We start from the raw sequence: 9,461 nt of genomic DNA on the forward strand, positions 1-9,461 counted from the left end.
TCAGTAAACCTTTTAATGTTGTTCACGACAGAAAACGTTTTTCTTCAATGCACTAAGAAATATTGTCATCCTTGTTTATAACCATGCCTTTAATTGAATCGTCCATCTTCTACTCTCCATCACTCTATTTTAGACGGAAGAGACACTGGAAATGAAATCGGTATAACAGCTAAACGCTTGTCACTACAATATATAAAATACTATATAATTCTCACAAAAACACTTGTAATGAAAAAATCAATTTAATGGCAAAGTTATCCTCCCAAATTATCCACAGAGTTTCAGGCTAGCTCCTATTATTTATAATGAAAACATTTGCTGTTCTAGGTTGACACTTTCACTAATAGAATATTCCTGGGACGTCTCACAAGAGATCGTAATTCTAGAACTAAAGCCTGAACGATAGATAAAATTGATATACCCAGGCTGGAAAAATAATTCCTCCGTACTTTCTCGTGAATTACGTCGTCTGAAATTGATAAGTACGGTGACTGGCACTAGGTTGGTATTCTAATATGAGTATCAGTGAGTAACGGTACCGAATATTTCTGACAACTCCTCGTAAATTAATAGAAGACTTATTCTGTAATAACGGAGCTTGGTGGAACTGATAGTGACAATATATGGTATATCGTCATCACAGCAGTCCTTCCAGTAGCAGGCTATGATATATTCATTCCCATTCTCTCTTTCGGTTGTATGAAACAGCGAATGTGATGGTTAGCAAGGGAGCGCATGGATCAATATAATCAAGTCCGGCTTGTAGCTGGAGACAGACTCGATTACCGCAAGCAGCATCAGTTTACCGACCACGAACACCCTTTCTTCGACCACATTTAACGACATACAGATTTAAACTGGTACCAAACCGAGCAAAAATAAGAATTATTGAGACATAGAGTACAGTATGTCGTTAATTAGCTATATTGAATTAGTAAGTCTGTTTCAATAATTTAAATAATTAGATTCAGCACCTTGCACAACATTCAAGTAGCTGTTGTTTATAAAATATTTTTAAGCACTCAAGAAAGAAGACGACAGCTCATTAGAATCGTGCATCAGGGAGAATAATTAGCCAAGATACAATGGATGCGTTTGTTTACATCGTTCGATAGATTCATTCACCTAAGACCTATAGTTGACATTTTTCAAATATTAAGCTATAGGTAATGACCGGTAATGTGCAAAGCGGATGATACACCTTTATGGAACACCTGATACCACTTCCTTCTGGAAATTCACTTAACTCACAATTTTCGCTTTGCTATTGAGGGTGACAATAAATTGAAAGTCAGTCACATTAAATTAATTATAATTTCATAAAACAAATTAAAGAAGCACAATCACTCTAAACAAGTATCACATTCTCAATAACCCTGGACTATTTTAAATATCGAAACCGTGTTGAAAACTACGGGGGAAAAAGCCCACGACCGTAAATTAAGCGTATGGCTCTTCTATCTTGAAATAGAAGAAAATTATTCTAAAAAGCACATATTAATGTTATATGAATGTATGTATAGCGATTTATATTCAATTTTTGAAAAAAAGTATTGTAATTTCTAATCAATTATATGTTCGGTGAAATACGTGAACAGTTCAAATTGAACGGCAGTCTTTTACGCCAGGTTAGTCCTTTCTACACGTTTTAAAAAAAATTTTGTCGTTTGTGAATGAGCCTTTGCTAATTACTTTCACATTGTCTTGTAAGATATTGTTTTTATTTGTTCATTACAAAATAGCACCCGAACCATTATAAATTTAATTTTGTCTTAAATATTGGTTACTAGGGTTCTATTTTTTCACTGCAAGATAACAACATTAATATTGATTGAAATTGACCTATATTGAATTCTAATTCATGTTTTTAATTTCGAATATTGTGGAAAATATTGAGTTAGAGATTTGGTTCCTTTAAAACCTTTATATCTGCGCGATTTACTAGCGGAATTTTTTTAAAATTTTGTTTACAATCGACTTTTAACACACATGTCGTAACTGTAACGTCAAATATTTTTTTTAACACACCAACTGTTGAAAGCGCTATGTTTATTGTTTAAGTCGTCAATTTTGTTTATGTGTCATCGTATCACCCAATTTGGTGTTATTATTCATATCCACACGATCTTTGAATGAAAATTTTTTTTTAAGAAACGAAGAGATATGACAGTGCCTATAGAAAATTAATTTTAATATGGTAATTGACTGACCGCCCTGATGGGATACGGTTGCTAAGTGCGTAAGACGCGGGCTCGCTAGCCTGGAGGTCGGGTATTCGATCTCTGCATTGGACGAGAAAGTTCATCCAGATTTTCTGGTGTGGTTCCCCCTTGTCAGTGATACAGGACGGAGGGCCTGACAAGGACAGCTGTCTAGCCGTTTGTGTACACATTGGCGTTCACGTAAAAGATCCCTTGACAGTTGGAATTCGATATAAGAGTAGGCCGTAGTGCCGCTGTCTGGGCAACTATGTTTTAGCAAACCTTAATTCGTAACATAACTCACTCACCTGTACCTTAATCAAAACATTAAGGACTGGTTTTAAAATTAATTTTATAAGTACAAAATGGCTAAAGTTTCGAATAGACGATACACGGTTTACTTAAATTCACCCATTACCCTTTCGTTCTGTCAGCTGGTTAGAAACGATTTTGTTTCTCATTTATTTCTAAATCATTTCAGACACGTAAAAAACAACATGCAAACTACATACATCTAGGTTGACGTAATTCTTCTGAAGGAAGACCGCGTTGTCATTAAATCAACTTTCTTTATGTATTTTTCGTGCGTTCAAGGAAACAAATCTTAGGGATTTGGTGTAGAAGAAAATGCCAAACCGTTGCGAAATATAAACGGGAATTGTCAATAAAACTCCAGAGAAATAAATTTATTCTTGAATTTTTTTTTAACAAAATGGTTAGCATTGCAAGACTGATATAATTCCATTAATGAAAGAAACTAGCGAAAACAAAACTATGTGGATGGTGATGAATTATCCTCACAACTAGTAGTCTGAAGGCTCAGTGCGTGGGGGTGGGGGAGGTGGACGCCCATCAAATGGGCACAAATCCAAACCAAACTTTTTTATAGAAAAAATTTGTGTAGAATACGATGCCGAGAGATAATCAATCAAGTTTACCTTTTTATTGAAATAGTGATTACTTTCGATCATTTTCAGCATGTTTTCATGATACAAGAATGGCTGCGCATTCACTTTCAGTGCAAATGACCACATTTGACCTTTGACCCCGAATATCTCGAAAACGCCCCTACGGCGGACTGGTTAGTTTTGTGCCCATTTGGTAGACCCCCCCCCCCTCTCCCCCGCGCACTGAGCCTCCGGTCTATTATAGTATAATTAAACTAATATATCAAGAAACGGTGTTAAAATAAAAACAACACCATTAAACTTGTATTGTGGGTGGTGGTGAGAACTGTTGAATTGAAGGGACACAATCAGGAATTTAGAGTGGGCCATATTGTTAATGGGATATATCCTCTCACACGAATGATATAATAGGGATGTATTTCTTATTTCCATGGTTTATTCATTCATTCATCTCGTTATTAATCAATTTATTCATCTAATATCTCGTGTGGTTTTTATAACTTATTTTAATCGATTTATTTAATAACAATTAGACCTGAAATAATGACTAAAGTTTTAATTGATGTCATTAGTTGTAATTGTTGTGTTTTATATTTTATTGTGACCTAAATTTGGTAATTATAACATTACTTCTAATCCGTAGCTTCTTTATATATTGAATTGTACATACCCATTCATAATTCTGGGTTTTATATCGTTTCTAGGACAGTCACTGTGCTAACCGGACTACTTTACTACGTATAGGTTATTTACAGTTCTACTTTCTGCACTCTTCGTCGAATTTCAACTGTTAATTGCTCTTTTCCAAGGAACTTTCTTGGTTAACACCTGATAATGATTGTAGCTGGGATGTATTACTTAAAGATACATTAATTAAGAGTTTAATAAAGAGTTGGTCATTCTTGCTATAATAATTCAAAAATAGATGATAAAAAAAGAGAGTATTGAAAATTTTATTCCAATTACTTCATTCTAAACCAAATTATCGCTGTTAGTAGTTTTGACAAGATGTGTGCATAGTGGTAAACGGGGAACTGGTATATTTGCGACTTAGCCTCGCTTTCCCATTTTTAAATTAAATTTTTAAATGGCGAACCGTTCTAATCTATTTAAAATCTCCAGTATCCGATGCCATGGAGGGTTGATTATGGTCTTGTTTTGTTAATTAATGTCTAATTAATAATTTAGATAACATATCAGGCCTAAAGAAAGACCTGCAATAAGCAGATTTAGCTCTTGTATAATGTTGGTTTAAGATTTCACTCCTACAATAAAACCTCATTAGGTATATTAATAAAGGAAATACTTCACTGAAATAAAGAAATGCAATAGACATTGGAACTGTCAAAATATATAATAACCGTACCCTGACCCGTGCATATAACCCGTTACCTGTATCGCTAATAGAACTGATAATTGGCCCTAACAGTTCAGATCTTCACCCAATTCTAAAGGGGGCGTTAATCCTTGACGATATTGAGTAGTGACAATGTGGATTCGTATAGGTATTTAACGAGTATATCAAATTTAACTGTACACACTTGGGAAATAATCAACTGCAAATAAACGCAACCCGAAAACACGAACCTATATAATATTTTCAATTTGAAAATAACATATTAAATAGACAAAAATGGGTCTAAAAGGACATATTATTATTAATGCAATTTTGAATGTATATAATGTGATTTATGTTCAGTTTTGAAAAAGATTATTGCAATTTCTAGTCAATTATGTTCTGTGAAATACGTGAACAGTCCAAATTGAACGACCGTCGTTTACGCCTGCTACGTCCATTCTACATGTTTGTTTTTATTATTATTTTGTCGTTTCTAAATTACCTATTGTCTTGTAATATGTTTTTCTGTTTTCATTACAAATGGCAGCCAAAGCCGAAACCATAGAATGCACGACGTGTGTAGTGCTTATAAAATATTCATTTGATGTTAGGATCCCATATTTTTACCGCAAGATATCAACATCAATATTGATTGTAATGGACCAATATGTAATTCTGATGGGTATTTTTAATTTCGAATATTATGAAATTATTGAGTTTAGATCCTTTAATGTTATTACTTGATATCATTGGATTTTATTTAATTTAATTTAATTTAAACTTCACATAAAATAAAATACGGATCGATGTTACATAGCATATCTCGGGTTTATTGCCATTTTATTTGCTAGAGTATTTCTCGTGTTAATTTAGAATCTAGCTTTGAAAACCACACAGGGTTTTCTTGGATTAACTTCCAGTGCGAAACTAGTTCCCCAACGACCGTAAGACCACCTAAAGCAGACAGACGTATTAAACAAATTATACATCATTTATAATGGAGTTACCGCACTGCTTTAATCCACAGCCGTACAGAGCCATTGTAATATTATACATCGGCTAACTCACATAACATTCAACTTAAACTACACGGACATTCGTCTTTTGTCCCGGTTCATGCCTGCTAACCGATCTGTGATGGATGACAATTGAGAAACTAATCCTAGTTGGAAATTAATGTTTACCATATCCAATTAATCTCAGAACTGGACACAATACAACCAATAACGACAAAGCTATCAGTTCTACGAATGGACAGTTCCGATACGTGGTTTACAAACAACTATCACTAAACGATCGAAACTAATTGATACTTTATGAACACATGACACAGACAGTACTCATATAACCAGACTGATTCCAGGGCGAATTGTAAGGTCATTAAGTTTTTAGGGGGTCTATTATTAGTTTACAGAGTAAAATTTCGGATTTACGCAAATATTTCCGAAGCGGCATTGCCTATTATATCAGTTAACTACATATACCGCCAGATTCAAAAATTCAATCGCCAAAATTATATTTTTATCGCAATTAGTAGAAATGGCGAGCGATAGATTATTTTAAAGGCAATTTGCTGAAAATTTCATTGAAATTGATCCACTATGAACCGAGAACTAAGCGATTGAAATTTCTACCTAGCATCGATCATCATTACTAAAGTCAGTACGATAAACAGCATAGTCTCGATTATGCATTTAATCGTTAAATCGTGAAGGAAAGTTATATAGTAAATCGGCTCATTCATAATTCACTAAAGGTCGCAAGCTAGAGATGCCACCTGGTCTGGATAAGTTAATTAATGTCTAATTAATAATTTCTAAAGTAAGGCCTGCAATAGACAGATTTAGTTCTTGCATAATGTATGTTTAATATCAATAGAATTTGACATTGTCGGCGATATCAATTCAGTGGAAGCGAACGATAAATAAAGCTAATTCACACACTTACCCAGACACACACACGCACTCAATCACACACATAATTTGACACGATATTAACGTATTTTGTTAGCATATTGATATTATATAGAGTACACGGTGCATGTGTTTCTAGCCTTAATTTTAATTGTTTGGCCTATAATGACATGGCGCTGCGTCGTAGCAAGGTGAAAAGAACTTCTTCACAGTGACATATTCAGAAAGAAACACGTTCCACGATTGCTAACTCTCAGTTAGCTCATTACACAATTTCTGGAAGTGCACCAACACTTTCGTATGTTATAAGGGGTGTCCGAGCCATTGGCACCCCACCTGACGATGTGGCGGCTGATTTTGCATGATGACTGTGACCCCGTGGGTTGCATTAAAACAATAATTATATCATCGGGGGGGGGGGGGTCTCTTCAAAAACTGTTGGGTTTGGTTAAACATGCTAGAGTTAATGTGAAGCATATATTATATCTGAGCAACAGTATCTGGTTGAGCAAAGAAATATAAGATAATGAAGATCGGAATTTTCCAATATCGTAAATAAAAACTCATTGAAAACACGTGTGGTTTTTTTCATTTGAGAGGATGCACAAATACTTTAACCCCATGACGCAGAGAGCTTCATTGTGCCCCCTACAGCTTCGACTTCAAAATTTATTCGGTATGAACTTTCATGTATCATGGTCCACCAGAACAATGTCATCGCTATTCCCAAACGTCATTATCTGGCCATAGCCAAAAAGGAAAACCCTAACGGCTTTTGGCAGGTTTTGGCCTACAACAGTTTATCTGTCATCTACTTACCGTCGTCAATTGACACCGTTTAATGTACATGTGCTGTACTTTTGATTTCGTTGAGTAAAATATTGACGTCATCTTTAACGTAATCATCCAGTTCCTAGATTACAGACAGAGAGGGACGCGTAGAAAGGTAGCCGCGGATAGGACAAGATGACGCTAAGTATTCATGCCGTGGGATTTTTTTATCTCAAAAGATACCCAGTAACCTCCATGTTTTTGTTGTCGCTGTTACCACACGTCATGTTTGTAACAGACATCAATAGTTTGATGATCAGCTCAGAAGAAAAACAACTTTGACATTAAAACAAGGCTTTGGGCAGAAACCACGAAACCAAGACGACATGAAAAGAACCTAGCGGCCATCTTGAGATCAGCAAGAATGTTAAATGTCGTTTGTTGTCCTGTTTTCTCTCTGATCGTTCATTAACATCATCCCGCTGTCATAATGTCATAAAAACATCCAATGACATCATCCATACATCTTAAGGGTGGTATCGTTATAAACTGAAATGATATTTACTCCTCTAATTGCCGTACATATTTCATTCGAATTTGTATTGTGTGGTGGTCACGGCGAATCAGTGATTAAGAGGCCGGCTAAATAACCAGGTGGTGCCGGGTTCGATCTCTAAAATTTTTAAATTTTCCGGCGTAGTTTTCCCTTATCAATGGTGCAGGGCGTGGTGGTGGTTTAGTTGGTCCGATAGGTCGAAAATCTCAAGTCCGAACAAACATCAATTGCTCTACAAGCAAACTTTGCCCCATAGCACATTGTATGGCGTATGCCCATCTTGAATATCCCGGTGTTGGTGCCGAAAAGTCGGCCAGTAAACCATTCATTCATTTATTTGTATCCAGTCGAAAATTATAACAAGAGCCCAATCAAAAGATTTTACCCAACACTTAGAGATGGCGTTTTTTTTTTATATCGCATGCAGAAGTGACAACATATGAAGTATTAAACAACTGGTTTAACTTCTTAGATTAGGATTTGAACAGCAGAAATGAGGAGAGAGAGAGAGAGAGAGAAATGGGGTTTAACGTCCACTCGACACAAACTAGGTCATTTCGGGACTAACATATGGTTCAATTTTATTTCCATAATTCGCTTGCGCGTAGGGGTCTTTAGCAGTGGGAGGAAACCGGAGGACCCGGAGAAAACCCACGAGGTTGGACAGGCGACCCTACTCCTTGTCACGTACCACCGGGGATTCGAAACCACGCCAGTTGACTCAATGACAGACTTAATGATACAGCGCGCACTTGCTAACCACTAAGCCATACAACCCCCCAGAAATGAGGAACTTATACCATTATATAATGAAATTATACAACAATGCCACCTTCTAGACCGAATAGGTAGTCCACCCATTACATATTGTGCACTTGAATGGATAAACAAACCAAAGAGTTTGGTGTGTAGTATTTCTGGCCTGTAGAATCAAATGAGATTTTCAAATACAAAATTACAATCATATAGAATGAACTATCATTATACAAGTCTCTCATTCATCAACTGAAATTGACATAAAAATTGTCAGTTCACTTCATCATATCCCGGGAAGCATTATTATATAAGGCATGCTACAGTATGATAGATTTCAATAAACTTCCAGGTACTGAATAAAGTATTCCTATATTGTGCTAATTTTACACTAATAATCTCGATAGCCGCGGTGGCGCTGTGGCTAAGGCGCTGGCTTTGGTACCCGTAGGTCTCGAGTTCGCTCCCGGTGGACGAGAAAGTTCATCGGGAGCTTTGTCAATGATGCAGGGCTGAAGGCCTGACGTGGATGAAAAACCGAGGTCCTAATTACACTTTGGCGGCCACGTAAAAGAACCCTTGACAATTTGGTAGATCGTAGCGCCGCACAATTTCCCTCCCAACCCGTTTCAATTATCCCGAATGGAGCTTAAAAGGGGCTTTAAACCCCATTTTATTTCATTTTCAATTCTGTTCGTAGTTGTACTAATGTTCATGTAAATACTCAACAACAAAAGATATTGTTATGCACGAGATAATGACGCAATGTAGCCTTATGATCGACATCTCCAACATGCATAACCAATCATAAGTTAGCCAACCATCTTATTCACACCGATCAAAATACAGTAACATATCTTCATATTGCGTGTATCTTATTTCATTTACATATTGCGTAATCTGTTATTTGCATTATAATACCATGTGCATATATAATGATTTATCTCCTTTAGTGTGAACATTATACATGTATAGAGATATAGAAATGGGGTTTAACGTCAACTCGACACAAACTATACG

Source organism: Patella vulgata, chromosome 4, assembly GCF_932274485.2.
Source record: "Patella vulgata chromosome 4, xgPatVulg1.2, whole genome shotgun sequence".
NCBI lineage: Eukaryota > Metazoa > Mollusca > Gastropoda > Patellidae > Patella > Patella vulgata.